General features: G+C 36.7%; 1 protein-coding gene across 3 annotated transcripts in view; it reads left to right on the forward strand.

The window, feature by feature from the left end:
• The window catches only part of LOC308198026 (uncharacterized protein), a 424888-nt gene that overhangs the window by 94574 nt on the left and 314127 nt on the right, over window positions 1–16187 (forward strand). Inside the window, exon 1 of one of the 3 annotated variants that reach the window (XR_013953537.1) lies at window positions 6339–6914. The exons of 1 other annotated variant lie outside the window; for it this stretch is intronic. The gene's annotated coding sequence lies outside the window, so the exon portion shown is untranslated. Of the gene's footprint in view, window positions 1–6338; window positions 6915–16187 lie in introns of those variants that run through there. One more of the 3 variants, XM_080599551.1, reaches the window with a different exon arrangement.

Here is a 16187-nt window from a genome sequence, read left to right on the forward strand (position 1 = left end):
AACTAAATCTGAAGTCAAATTTGCCTAAAATTATCTGGAAATGGGATATGGCTTATTTCTGTTATTTAGAGCTGATCATCCTAATCATCAAATCATCATGGGGGTTTTGCAAAGCTGTGTTGTGAAACTCAATTTTGACTAGAAGCATTGCCACTTCATATAGCTGCTCTCCAATAGTTTGGAAGAATTCCTGTTACTGTACTTTCATAAAATTCTTTCTCCAAACAGATTTTCTGCTCTTCTGCTCTTCCTTTCCCTTTTCTTCCTGGCATACAATGTTTTTCCTCTCCCTTTGCCAATGTGAAGTTTTGAGTAGAAGTTAGCATTAGCAAAAATTTAGAGATTGAGGACTGAAATCTCTTACAGGCAAAATAGTTTATATGAAAGTCTATTTGAAGCTTTCTTTCTGGCTGTTCACTGCTATAATTAGTCAAACACTATATTCAAGTTTCTATAAATGAGGAAGCCTGGATTTGGCCTAGGTATTAACTGTGTGACTTGAAATGATCCTTGTGCCATTGTACTCTTGTACTCCTTAACATCTGTTGTATTTCACTTGACTGGTAGATAAAATGACATGTACCCAAATGTAGCAAGATACATCTGTGAGCTAGCAGGAATAAGTTGGACAAAGGTTATTGGTTATTTTGGGGCAAATGGAACATACTAATCCCCCTCTTCTCTGGCCCAGAGATGATCCCTTTCAAGCTATTTTGAAGATGAATTGCTGTATTTTTTGGCATTTCCAAGACCAGAGTCAGTGAAGATAATCCTCTCCCAAAGCTCATGGTAGGCTGATTGTGATTTTGATACAGCTTTTATGTATTTACTTAGTGAATCTATTTGGAGTTAGTTTTAAATGTATCAAAATTTAGTACAGCTGATTTTGATAGTTATTGTTAGATATTTTTTTTGAAGTCTTGAAAGTTAAATCTGTAATTAACCTCGTATCACCTAAATATATTGACTGATAGCCGTACTCAAAGAAAACTGAATTTTTAGTTTGGGGTACTGGTGTATTTCAGAAAATGTTTAAGATGATCTTACACTCAGTTTTTACTAGTGCTTTAATCCCATTTCATTGTGTTGCTTGACATGTATGCCCCTTTTCTGACTTCATTTGATCTCTCATCATGTCAGGAATGGACAAGACAAGTAAATATATTCAGACTTCTGTCACCTTATTTCATAGGCTTTGAACAGTGTGTTTGACTGCTTTCTTGAATCTCTGGGGAGACATCTGTGATTTGCAGAAAATCTTGGTAACTTTGAGTTATCCCTTGTGTCCTGAGGGAGAAAGGAAAAGGTTTTGGATTTAGCTGAAATTCTTGTAAGGAAATACTTTCAATGCTTTTAGTTAAGACATGTTTTAAAAATGTTTAAATGGATGACTTCATGCTTCATTTTATGGCATTCCTGGAATCCTGTTACAAATACAATAAATGTTCATTTAATCACGACTACTGTCATTCGTGAGACAATGCAATAAAGTCCTCACAAGTTCTAAATGGGCTATTTTATATAGAATACGATATCCTTAAGCTATAGCAGTGATGTTCACGTTAAACTCAAGGATTTAAGTTTTAAATTGAAGGGTCTTTCTCTTATTTCACCATACACATGACTTCCCGTAGTAGTTAATCACTAAACGCACTGAGACCTCCCATTTCGTAACATATTTTTATAGGGGAAGATAATTGCTCTTGTAGTGCTCTTTGGTCTGATTCTGTTACATTTATCCTAGAAATCTGTAATTTATAAACACTAACAAGAGTATTCACATCTAAACAATTTCCCTGTGGTAGTGTTGCCTAAACATAACAAGTGAAGCTGATATGATGTGTAGTTTATGCATACACTTTGTACAGTTGTGAGTGACATTTACCATTTGACATAAGATACTTACATCCGTTCATCAAATTCTGACTCATTGCAGTCTTCTAAAGCTAACCAGTAATATGCATGATTATGGTAATTTGAAAATGAAACATAGTGTAGGAAAAGAACATGATAAATGCATATCATCTTACTCTTTATGGCTCTGGTAAATTCTATACCGTAGGCTAGACTGAATACGTTTTGAGTTTCCCATGCAAAAATCATTTTCAAAATGAGTCAGTCAACAGGCTTTTTCTTTCTCATTACCATTTAGCCTAAAGATCTTTGGAATCTGTTTTTGTTTCATTATCAATTTATTTCTGAGAAATATCATTGTTTTTACCTAGTACTAAAATTATCATTTCCCTTCAGTTTGTAACTGGGACAAAAGTAAATTACCTACCAATTCTGAGAAACTACTTCTATGCCTGGATCTTTCTTTCTCTGTGTGATGCTTTAATCTATAAATTAATATAACAGATACCCTCGAAGAGTCTCAGAAAGAAGGAAAAAAAAGGTGTTTTATATTGGAATCAAGCAATCAGCTAGATATTTTAGTTCTCTTTATTTGCAGAGCTGTAAATCCTTTCGGCAAGTGGAATAAACCAGTGAGAATAACTCAGAAGGCATTTAGTGAATTACACAAAGGGTGTGTGGTTTAGACCTTTTCTGGAACGCAGGCTGCAGTTTAGCTGTCGAGGCACTATCATTCTCCTCAAAGGTGAAATGATTTAGAGGCCTAGAGAAACTTAATTTTTCTTGATCACCATGTGCAACCTGGAATTTTAATGGCAGGCATAATTAATTCTTCTGATGTTAATCATCAGGGCTGGGCTCCACAATTATCAGCCTAGTGCAGCTGGGGCATGGTGCAGACATGAAAAATTAGGAAAATGAATCAGTAATAGGGTGGCAGATTTAATCTGCATCATGAAAACAAAGTTAAAAAGAGGGAGATCGAGAGAATTTCAGCTGAAGCTTTTGTGCCAATGAGCACTGACAGAACTGAAAAATGTTGCCGATGTCCAAAGTGATTGGTAATTACCAAGCCATTGAATTTTTTATTGTCAATTTATCATTGCGCCAGAGGTTAAATTTAACATCTTCTTCTAAAGCCATCACTCTAGGAGGAAGGCAAGCTTTGCATCACGTGGCCCAGGAGTCAGTGAAAGGTTAATCAGGTATTCCTTTAGTTTGTGTGTGCTTCCAAATCAGTCTTTCTTTTTGTGTCCTTTATGCTGTACACATACTGTGGGGTGTTTTCTAATTTATATTACCCGTACATTTCAGAAAAATATTAGATTGCATTCCTCAGCACTGCATCATCTGCCTTGCTCTGTATTTATACTGCTGTATTTTCGTACCTCGCTGGGCATATTTTACACACATTTCAATATACATATGTATATGGAAATTGTATATATACAAAGTACTGTATGATATAAGGCAGGCATTTCCCAAGTAAGGAAAAAATAATATTAGCTTCTAAAAGCACTGGAGGAATTAGAAAAAAAAAATCTGATATAATTTCTTTTTATTTCTAAACTGTGTTATTTGGTTTGCACTTGATTTTTGATTTGTTCTGATGTCATGCTGTTTGTGAATGGTACAGTTTAAGATCAGGGTAATATCTGAAATGCTATAAACTGCTTTTGGGCTGAAGGACTGTGAGAGAATGGTTGTTTGCATTTTGCATCTTGTACAATGCTGAGTACAGTTTTTGCACTTAGCAAACAAGCAATATTCACAATTCATAAAGGAAGCACAAATTCCTCCTTTGAGTCTCCCCCCCCTCAAGAACAGTTAGTAAATGGTAGTGTCTTTTTTAATGCAAAAGCCTGAAATAAAAGGCTGAGTAAAAGACTGGATAAAGCACCAAAACATCCTTGCGATATAGATGTGTGACATAAATATATTCATATGTTAGGGACCAAATTGAACCCTGAAGTAAGTGGAAATCTGTTCACTGAGATGGTAGGATTTGTACTTCTCTAATTATAGGGGCTGGATCTGCCCTGAAAATCCCAAATGCTTATTATTATTATTGCTCTTTAGATGTCTTTTAACATAATGTTAAATATGTCTTCTGTCTACCTTAATTCTCACCTTAATTCTGCTCAGTAATCTCACTTACATTTAGTATTTTTGTATGTGTGAGTTTTATATTTATTTTAGATTCCAGACTATTCTCTGATTAAAGGAATTGTATGCATTTTCTATAAATTAAAAATGGAAATGGCCTTTAGGGGAGAGTCAGTGGAGGAATCAATGCATGCATTAATTACTGCAATTCATTACCCAAATAAACACAAGACTCAGCCTTTAGCTGGATACAAATTTAGGGACATACGATGTTTACAAGAGACAAAGGCTTGTGATCCTGCTCATGTTAATCTGCAGATCAAAGTATGTAAGCCCATTCCTAGTGGAGGCTCCTTTGGGGATACCATAGCTGGGATCAATCCCCACATGCAGGCAGTGAATTATTGCTGCTGAATACAAAAGCTGATCATGTGACATCACTGTCCCCTAACAACAGGGACACTTGCTCCAGATAATGCTTTAGAAGAGCTTGTTTTCTTGATACCCCACTTTTCTATAATTAAACTCAAATTGTAAAGCAATACCTGCCTGTACGGTGACCTCTGATTCCCTTCATAAAAAAATATATGTTTCAGTTCATAGCAACTACTGAGCTGTCTGGTGGAAAAACATAGAAATGTAATCTTTTGCTTCCCAGAGGCTTTCTAGAATATAAACAGAAGGCTAGAAAATATATAGCAAATAAAATTATACAGAAAAGATTCAATGATTTATTGAAAAGATTTCATAGTCTTCTGAGTTAGTATTCTTTTTTTCCTTAAGAAGAGACTAGAAGAGCATTGGAGGAATGCAATTTTTCTAACAGCATTGTGATGTCTTTCTTCATCATATTTTATAGATGGAGGATAAATTACCATATGAAGGTTTGTGCTCAAACCAGGAACACAGAGCATGATTTGAATCTCACTGCATTGTGCATGGCTGCCATTGCGGGTGCGAGCTCGCCCCAACTCTCAGCAGCTCACAGCACAACACTTGCCAGTTCCTTCTTTCCTGCTGGAGCGCTCAGCTATATTAATGGGATTCCATCCAAAACTGCAACTAATTAAGAATCAATTCAGGACCATTAGTAAGTGGGACTAAGCTAGCCAATGTTGCATATTTCAAAAGAGTTTGCTTTAATGAGAGTTCTTGGACAGGGAAAAAAACCCCACACAAATAGATTAAAGATAGTGTAGGGACCTTCTCCAGTTAAACTAAACAACTAATGCTACAAAGAAAGATGCTGAACTTGTAGTCCTCTCTAACTGATCTACTTACTGTTCTTAAGGAAATTTAAAAAAAAAAAAAAAGAGCAGGTATTAACTGTTAGTCATTAATAGCTATTTATAAACATAAGCAATTGTTACATTTCAGAGTCTCTCTCTTCATCAGAGAAACATATGTTATTTCTTTTCAGATGTATTAACCTTAGAACTGTCAAACCATTTTCTCTTCTTTGGGCTTTGTACTTCTGCAACATCTGTTTATCTGCACTGTATTGCCTGCAGATGGTATCCTTTAAATTTGTTAGGGGTTTAGGATGCCATATTTTTGACAGCTGTAGTTTTGTTTCACCACAGAATGAAACTTAGCTAAAAATGAAGTGCTTTGAGGGAATTATTTTCATTTCATTATTTCATTAGTTATCAATTTCTCCTCCTAGTCTCTTGCTATTACGAGTTCTCTAAATGAACTCATAGCATGTACATGTAATTGTTTTAGGAGAAATGGAAGAAACAACACATGGCTGATTGATTTGGATTATTACTGTGGGAATGCGTACAACTATATTGAGGTTGAATACAATATTTAAGTACTAAAATCACTATACAGTAAATTGAATGTACAAGCCTGAGCATATTACATAGTATGTTCTAAACTTTACAATCATCTCAGCTCAAGAGAAACTCCTTGGACAATGTTTCTTGGTTTGAGATAAAGTAAACACAGTGACAAATCTACTGTGAGTGTGCTTAAAAAAAGTATGCCTTTATACTTGATAACTATTTTAGATATTTTGTAGAAAAAATGAAGAATTTAAACATGTGTTACCATGAATATTTCTTATTTCCAAAACAACAATTCATTTGACTGCAGAGGAAGGAAAGTGTTAGAATGTCTTTCCAGTATGCCTGTTTGAAAGATGAACATCTTGGCTATTAATTTATATTTTTCTGTTTTACATAGGAGCTGTATAGCTAAACAAATGGTGTGTGCTCAGTACAACATTCTGTAGCAACAAATAGCAATCAGAGCAATCATAAAGGGACAACTGAATTTTGGAGTATTTACCTTTGTAGAGAAAGTAGTCCTTAGCCAAGAGCAGCAGGGTTTCCCTGTCACTGTCATTTACATTAGTCCTTGCTTTGGATACATGGCCTCTCAATACAGAGACTGAGTGCATCTTGCAAGTGCTGTTCTAAGCTTCTTTAGCTTCAGTGAAAAAGGAAACAACATTTGTGTTTTTTAACGACGGTTGATAGAACAACAAAAGAGGAAAAGAAGCTAGAGGGAAAGGAAAAAGGCTGCTTTAGTGAGGCTGGAAATAAATCAGGACTGTCTGTTAAACATGCATTTTTTTAAAATCTTAGTTGGATATTGCATTTTTAGTACCACCAGACATATGTTGACAGGGCAAATGGCTGACAGAGATCAACAAATCTAAAGTGTTTTTTTTGTTGTTTTGTTTTGTTTTCTTTAAATAAAGTAAATAAGTAATTTTGGCTCCTTCTTTCCTGTGGGTTGTGTGCTAAGATCTGAGAAGCATAAAGAATACAGAGTCCTCCCACATCCTGGTCACAGCTTTTGGCTTTTACAAAATAACAAGGAATGGAGCTAAGTGTCACCTGAGTGACACTTGAGAAGGCTGTTTGGAATGAGGACAGACCAGGAGAGTGATTACCAGAATTTTCATATCAGCGGTGATCCGCAGACAAAGCACCAACCTGCAGGTGAGTATGTCTCACACCTATAGTGCTAGGTGCTATAAGAGCTATTGTGAATTGGTTGTGCAGCCATTCCACATCTCATGGGAAAATAATTCTGCTGACCTGACCCATGCCAGAGGACAAAAGCAATATTCTTTTATTTCTTTTATAATGTCTTAGAGATGATCCAAATATTTTTACATTTCTATTCTGCCATCAGTTAGAAAAGTAAAGCCTCCTTGCTTGATTTAAATGCTCTCTCATCACTTCAGTCTTCTGGGGCATATTTTTGTCATAGAGTTAAAATGCCTATTTTTACTGTAGGCTAATCTACCATAAGCTGTGAAGATCTTATGCTCATTTATGGTCAGCTTGTCCAGCATAACAATATACCATAAATATAAATAGAGTTAAAATGCCTATTTTTACTGTAGGCTAATCTACCATAAGCTGTGAAGATCTTATGCTCATTTATGGTCAGCTTGTCCAGCATAACAATATACCAGCAGGACTATAAATGCCATTGAATTCAAGACTCTTTCTCAGTTTGCATGTGGTATTCTTTAGATTTAGTTAAGAACATGTTTTTTATACAACTTCAGTTTCTGACATCTTCCTGGCTATTCACTTGCTTCTAGGAGTCCACTGAAGCTCAAGTGGTTTTTTTTCGTTTTTTTTTTTTTTTTTTTCCTCCAACATAGGAATTCTGGTAATTGTTTCATGGTGATATCTGACAAGGGCTTGGTAAAAAGGCTGATACTGGAAGTCTTATATCAGATAAATCATGATGTTTTATCGTCTAAAATTTCTGATTCTATGAAAACTGAAGAAGTCTGAATCACCATTAGTTTTACTTTTACTTCTTGGCACATATTTACCACTTACTTTCCCATGCAGTTTGCCAGCAACTTTTTCTCATAACTGCCAGCAACATGGAGATTGCAACAGCCTACAGTTGCCTTTGCCTTCCTTTCAGAAATCCATGAAACACATTTCACATTCTTGCAGGGAAGATCTTTCTGTCTCTAAACAGAGATTGAAGGAGGTGAAAGAGTGGGAAGTGCAGCTTTTTGCTTTCCTCTGCTTGGACATATAGCCCTGCTTTATTGGTTCTCCTCCAGGACATGTTCCCTGAGGAGACCTCCCCTCCTCTGTTGCAGTGAGGGCCATCTCCTCCGTCCAGGAGGAGGAAGCCAAGGGTGGTCACAACACAGGCTGGGCAATACCTTCACTTACAGGGAAATGGCACAGAGCACCTGAGCCAGGAACGCAGAGCAGGGTGGTGACAAGGACAGGTCCTGTTGATAGCCCAGTGATGACCAGGCAAAGCAAGGTAACAGCCAAGTGGAAAGTCAGTCTGGGAAGGTCAAGCAACAGTTTAGGAGCAGGCTTGGCAAAAACTGCACCTATGGTGTACCTCAGGCAAGGAGTGGGTGCCCAGGCCTGGACGTATATTAAGCTCCTGAGCCCCTGTACAGGGCTGTGTGGAGGACCCAGGTGGAGCAGTTAAGGTCTGTTAGAGTACTTAAGGCCCAGACAGAACTTCATAGTTTACAATTCAATCTGCATTTCTCCTGCTTTGTCCAGCCTTTCTATTCTTTTTTTCTCTGCCACCAAAAATGAACTTGTACAGTGTCTCTGCACTTCCCTTCTTGTCCTCTGCTCTTCAGCTCTGCCTTTCTTCACTGGTCTAAGACTTTTAATACAAAGTGACAGCATGAACAGTAAAACCTTGTTATAATGTCACTTGAGGTTTGGATAGAAAACAACATTTATTTCAACAAATCCATGACCTCGCAGCAATTTTGCTGTTGGCGCTGTGCTGCATACCATGGCTACTTGGAACTTCGCAACCCCAGCAGACGCCTCTACTTCCCAACCATGGCTGCTTCCTCAAGGAAGACTAGAATCTTATTTGCTAAGGGAGTGAGGTTTATGATCACAGCTGAACCCATCTGATACTCTCCAATAGAAGGCAGGAGTGCACATGCACTCAATCAAAATCATTTTAATAAATCATAGCCAAAGGGAGGGGGGGAAGAGGGCAGGACAGACAGGAAATAGGTATGTTAACATTCATTTGAAATGATTGTTGCTGATAAAGGCATCCTGCTGACTCTCCCACTTTTCTGGATAGTAAAGCAAGGTCACAGAGCATTAGGAAAAAGGGAAAAGCAGTGATATGATAATCGTTGACTTTATAGGCAAAGAACAATATTATTACGAATTGAACTGAACAATGGCAAGGGCTGCATATTAGCCTATGCTTTGTTAGTGCTGATATTGGGTGTTCAAAGCAAGGCTTTAGTTTTTAATGAAGTAAACACCTATAATAAAGTGACTAATATATAATTTAACATTAGTTACATATATAAAGTTTGACTTTAAAATACTTTTGTATTTGTGCTATAGTAGAGAAAAATCATAGCATGTCCCTAGTTGGAAGGGACCCACATGGATCATTGAGTCCAAATCTTTGAACTGAAACAAACAAGAGATGAATGGAATTAAAATTGTGTTGTCTCCCTCCCATCCCACTGAACTCAGCAGTAGTTTCCTGAGGAAACTCACTCAAGGACAGCCCAACTTAATTCTCCTGTGACTTCTATTGCAGTGGCACCGTAAATCCAGCATTTAAATGAAATTCTTTTTTCATATATTCGCTTTTACAATTTACCATCTTATAAAATAAAATTGCATCTTTAATTTTTTTTATGAAAGGAAAATAGTATTGCAAATACTAGTGCTACAGTATCTGAACAACTTTTTTGTTGTTGTTGTTTGGTTGGTTGGTTTTTGTTTTGTTTTTTATACCAGTTGGGGAAAGTCTGCCTGATTTACATCTATTAAGCCAGTTAGCTCCCACCAGTACCAAATAATAAACAAAAAGTACATGTATGCTTATGAGACACAGTGGGCTAGGAGGCATAACAATATACATCCTCATTACAAGTCTCTATAAATTTTCCTTGGGGAAGAAACAAAACAAAACAAAACAAACAAACAAAAAAAACCTTCCAGGTACTTGAATAATAAAGTTTAGTGTTGAGAAGAACTTGCGTTACCACAAAACCTGTGCAGTCTGCACTTATTTGAGGATTTTGGAAGTGTGGTCAATATATACTAGACCAAACTAATATGTTTTCCATTAGCAATAACTTGTCAACTACCTTGCATGCTATTAAATTAAGGTAGAATGGAACAGGACATATTTAAGGGTAAGATATTAATGGTAGGGGCATTCCTGGTGTTCAGGAGAAACCTCCTCTCGTTGGTGCCCGTTCAGTACCTCAGCCTTTACCCTCTCCTGTCTAACTGGAGAGACAAAGGGATGTGGTTCACCTTAAGACAAACCATGCCATGTGATGGCATGTCCAGTTAATCACTATTAGTAGAAAGAGTCCATGGGTAAATTGGCACCTGATTTGCCCAAAGGCATTATAAATAGTCACTCATTCTGACCTTAGAAATTGTGAATATCTGTTCACCTTGTATATTTTGTTTTCAGAATGTGTTCTGGCACCAAAACATACAGACGTAACTCATTGACCCCAGGAGCTTTTGCCAAACTAATTTCCTAGATTGGAATATGGCAAGCATAAAATCTTTAAATAGCAGTTTTGATCCCAACATAAAAACTCTGTGCAGCAAGGTCCTTATCTTTTATTTTGATCAAACTATGTGGTTGCTGTACCTGTTAAGAGGAAGTGGAGCTCTATGGGATGTGTGCAGCAGTCTACTTATGCAGATCAGAATGAACAGCTAGGGCCTAAAGAACTGAATGTGATGGTCATCTAAAGTACATATGCCTTTTAGTAAGAATGAGGTCTGTTGTATGATTGATGACTTATGTTCATTATTCTCATTCAGAAAATGTTTTACAACATTTTCTGCTGGCAGGATTTTTGAAAAAAATGCTTAGGACTTCTTTCTTTCTCTCTTTCTTTCTCTGGGGAACAAAGAAAGGTCCACAGAGCAGTGGTTTTTAAAGACAAAGCCAGACTGAGTATTATATCTCACCAGTGATGCACAAGTGTTAGTCAAATGGAGAGATGACAGTGGAGTAAGGAAACAATTAAACTTCAATAAAAGAAAATAAGGAATAACATTCCAGTCAGATCTAATCACATTATGTATAGCATAACTTTCAAATTGGAAGTCCTTAAAAACCAACCACACCTCAGCCAGTTTGTCTGGCATCCATCCTGTATAATAAGCCAGAGGTTCTTTGTGGCACAACTCCAAGACAGTTTGAAACCATGTCTGCAGTGGGGATGGCACTGAGCCACATTTCCAAAGAAGCAGAATCATTTTTCTGGTGGGAAAGGTCAGGCAGTACAGAGCCATGAGGGATTAGATTCCCTTTTTCGGCTTTTCCTCCATTCTTATTCCTTCAAATATATTACTTTAAATAGTAAAATTAATTCACAAACAGAAAATCTGTCGTTATAGCAATGTTAAAGAGCCATTTACACTGACAATCAGCAGGAAATCCAGAACCCAGGCAACCTGGCTTGTATTGTTATAAAACTTAGCAAAGAATTTGATAGGTTGCTGGTTACCTTTCCCTTGTCCTGTAAGTCTCTTCCCTAACAAACTGTTTACACTTTTACCTAATTCAGATTAAAGAAAAAAAGAGACTGTAATGGATGATCTGATTCCCATCTTTTGTATTTGATATGTGCAAGGCATGCGTTAATATAGTAGTTAATTTACATTTATCTTTCATTTTAAATAATAATCATATTCATAATGCATAAATGGACTCCATATGCTACCAGACAAATCATTGCTAATTTTCATTGTGGGAGTACATATGTGAGATGTGCTCACCCGGGGTAGAATCCTGGTTCTATTGAAGTCAATGGCAAAATTCCCACTAATTTTGCAAGGGCCAAGATTTCACCATTGATGTTCAGCCACCCTAATAATACAAAGAGCCAGTGCTGACAAATATCATCCTCTCCTCTTCTTCTCTCTTCCCTTACTTCACATAAGTTTGAGAAAAAACTGGGTTATTGCTGAATTAATGTAATCCACTTGTCTGAGTTTTCTAGCTTGCATTAAGTTCTTTGCTTGGTTTGAGAGGGACACAGATTTACAGTCACTGTATCCACACAGTTGTCTGTAAATATTAGTAGTGCCAATTATTTCAAAGGGAGGAGATGACTAAGAAATAACATAAGAACTGGTGTACACTGAAAAGGAAGGGCAGTATGGAACATGTCTTAGAGAAAGCAGGTCCATGACATCTTTTGCCACAGTCTGTGGGTCATGACAGGATCTGGCCCAAAAGAAAAAATTGTCTGACCCATTGCTTCTTGGAACCCTTCAGGTGTGACTCTTCAGATGTGTAGCGAGTTGATTACAGGCATATGAATTGGTTTTGTAATCTGATTTCCCAAGGGCCCTAACACTTCTCTGTAATGCAGTTGGAAATACCTTCCTCATGTGGCCAAATGCTGTCCACCATGGGATGCATCCAGTCATTTGTCATGAGTGCAGATGCTTGGGTCATATGATGGGCATTGCACAAGCAGTCCATATTATTTGAAAGAAGGTATCTCTGGGTCATGAGACAGGTACATTCTTAGTCACATCATGGAGCAAAGATTGACACATGTGACAGCCAGAACTCTGCATGTCCTTCCCCCACTGAAAAGCTTGGTACATCTGACATAACAGCTTCTCAATCTCAGTGGCAGGAAGTGGTGTGGATTCAGATTACACACCCTCTCCACAATCTGTAGAGTTTCTTCCCCAAAGGGCACTTAGGCAGCAAAGACAAGAAGAGAAATAAATAAGGGACAGAGAAGGGAAAAGATACAGTCTTAGACACAGTTGTCAAAGTTTAAGAGAAAACTCAGGAAGCGTGAATTTGGAGCAAATCACTGTGTGGCCCATGTGGAGCAGAGATAAAACGGTTGTACTTTGGTTGCAGTCAGCAAGAACCAGGAAAAAGCTCAAATTCCTATTAATTTCTGTGTTGCAGTCACGGTATTCCAGCATTGCTTCTTGCACACAGCCAAGGGAAGCACATTGAGAGGGACTTAAATGAAACCGGCTGGGTCACTATATTTTCTCTTGAGTTAGATGGAGCTTAATTTCAGCCATTTCAGGAGTGGGTGGCTGATTTTCAAGACTGACCCTGATTCAAATTCAAGCATCCTGAAAATTCACATAAGCCAAGCCTCTGGAAACCTTTCACATATAGAGTGTTTTAAACATAAAAGCTACATTTTCTTTCCAGAGCTAGCAAACAACTGACATTCTGATTCACAGAACAAATGAAAATATTTTATTTAATGTGTACACACTTTTAAAGTTTTCACAAATTAAAAATAAACATCAGCTTGAAATCAAAAATCAACTTTTTCCAGTTAGAAACTGTAAAGACGTTTTGAGGTTTTTGTTCTTTTTGTTCTCTGCTTTTGATCGTAAATATCAGTCTCATTCAACTAAAACTCTTGAATCATTCTTATCAAAATGTAGTTTTGACAAATCAGTTTATGATTTGAACTTATGAAAACATGTCACACAGCCTAATTACTTAAGATCTGTCATTTTGGAGTCCTTTTACTAGAAAAAAAACTCATTAAGATAGTCAGCCAAATTCTTGGCTGGTGCAAATCTGAGCATCTCTACTAGTGTTCCTGGCAAGATCTCTGAAGTCAGCACCATCACATCACTGTCAAGCAGATCAAGCAGATATTTTCCATGTGTAAGGATACAAGATCAAGCCTCATTTAATATGTGGGAAGCTGGTTATTAAAAAGTTGGAACAATAAATTATATTAATAACTATTTTTTTTTTTTTTTAGATTATAGATAAGTTGTCTCTGCAAGGTATTATTCCATTTTATTTTTTCTGCATTTTTATTTTTCAGCACTAGGACATGACAGGCTGTGAATTATGATCTATTCATTCATGCCCAGTTTCAACACAACTGGGTGTGAATTAATACTTCATAATTCATACAGTGGAGTGTCTTATTACAATTATAAAATTTTATTAGAAAATGTTTTTTAATATTTATATTGTTAATTAAATGATGATGAGTCTCATAAATTCTGAACAATGAATTATGTTGTATTAGGCACAATTCAGATTTCATCTGTTAGCCAATCAACGTACACAGAACTCTATTATTTAGTACACTATTTAATAATGTTGGGCTATGAGATTTCTCTTTAGCATGTGGAATTTCTTACGCAGTTGGACTTTATCAGAAAATTTTCATTATCAGTTTATTAACATGAGTCAATATGGAAATATTATTTCCTTTTACAGTTATAAAATCATAGAATGTAGGTAAGAGTATTTAACTCTTCATTTAAGAAGTAGGAACAACCCAGGTCACCTAAACCTTGGGCAACTGATCAGTGTTTTTGAAGGCAATGTCTCTCCTAAATATTTGTCTGCTGACTTTCCTAAAGCACTTTAACCTTCAATATTTTGTATCTAGCTCTGTATTTCATCTCTTGTGTAAATGCTGTGAAAGCCTCATTCCATGTCTGTTTGTGAAAGCACTTAAACATGTGCTTAAAGTCAAACATATGCTTCAGTGTGTCCTAAATTAGAGTGAGATCTGCAGTAATCTCAGGCATATAGAAAGAAATTGAAGATCAGATGCATACTGGGAATTGTAATTCAAGATAGATATGGATTACGTGACATAACTAGGGTAAAGATATCCCAATTCTGATCGTTACTTATGAAATCAAAACCATACCATCTACATAAGTGATATGGAAAGATGCACCAGCCAGAGTACATTAGATAAAAAGGTGACGTTCAGTGAAAATGTGAGTGTCTTTTTATGGTATAAAAAATATAAAATCATACCCATTCAATATCTATGTACACATTTTTAAAAAATCTCATACCTATTTCTAATTGGTTTCTACAAAAATTTCAGTTTAAATTTAATTGTACAAGCTTGTGGATGAACTTAATGCCCGTGCGAGTGAAATTACTTTGCGCCAGATGAAGTGAAGATCTGCAGAGACTTACCAATAACTTGCCCACTCCCCAGCCTTTGACACTCTTTTGATTACAGGTGGCCTAAGGGCCCAGTCCCAGGCAGAATCACAGCACAACCAATGGGGGGCTGAGTCCATTAAAGCAGTGGGTTACGTGTGGTAGCATCCTTCCTGACAGGTGCTGCTGTTGCAAGAGTGCAGCCAGGGTTGCCTACTGCTGCTTCATTAATAATGGAGCGCTCACATAAATTCCATGCAAAATTGATTTTTGAACAGTGTGTAAGGATCCAATATGAAGTCTTAAAATGTCAGTGAGAAATCTGTTTGTAATTTACTTTGCCTATAAGAACCTACTGCTCCACTATAAACAATTTTACAGTATTTCTCCCCATTAAACAACCGTTTTTTGAATATCTGTCCAGCCTTCTTGCTGTGACATGCCACTGTGAGCTGATAGATATTTAAAGCAATATGTAGATTCCCTTTCTCTTGTTTCTTTATTCAAATGGCAAATGGCAATATCATTTTCATCACAGTGCAGGTGAACAGTGTTAATAGCTCATTATGTAATGCAGAATGTTAACTGATGAATTGCAAATGTACTGTTTGGAGAAGTTGTTCGTGTTTTTTTAAGCTTTGGAAAGAAAAAAAAAATGTCATAAACACAATAAAGATTCCTGGGGTTGAGGCCCAGGACAGGGAAATGGAAGAGCTTCATTTACATTGTTCTGGGTCCAAAGCTTACTCTGTGACTTGAATTATTTACTGAGTGCTTGATTTAACCTCCCATTTGTTGCCCCAAAACTTTATCAAAATAATTGCAAGTGCAATTTTACATTCAACCGTTAATGATGCCTCTGATTAATAATATGCATGTATAAACAAGCTCTAGGAGTTTTTTGCAGTTTTTAAAAGCTGAAGATATTTTTTTCTTATTTTCTTATTTCAGACTTGAAAATAGAGTTGGGAAAATAAAGATATGTTCACTGATGTTTGCACGGATTTCAAAAGTATTCTGCAAATGCATATAATTTTATTTTCTGTGTGGGAGATTGAAGCATTTTAGTTGACAGCAGTCTGAGTGTATGGCTTCCTTGCTTAATACGGTGCTTCTAGTACTAATGGACTGAGAAATAGCATTGCTTGAGCTTGTTTGTATAGCTGTTCACTCCCCAGCAGCTGGACTGTGGCTTTTGACTTTGTTGCATCTGACAAACCTGTCAGGATTATGAAATTCCAGAACCACTCCACATGAAAACATCAAAGACATGGCTCTGCCAATTAAATCTAGGGGTTTTATAGGAGTATGAAAGA

The sequence above is a fragment of the Anser brachyrhynchus genome, assembly GCF_964034855.1.
Source record: "Anser brachyrhynchus genome assembly, chromosome: 7".
Taxonomy (NCBI): Eukaryota; Metazoa; Chordata; class Aves; order Anseriformes; family Anatidae; genus Anser; species Anser brachyrhynchus.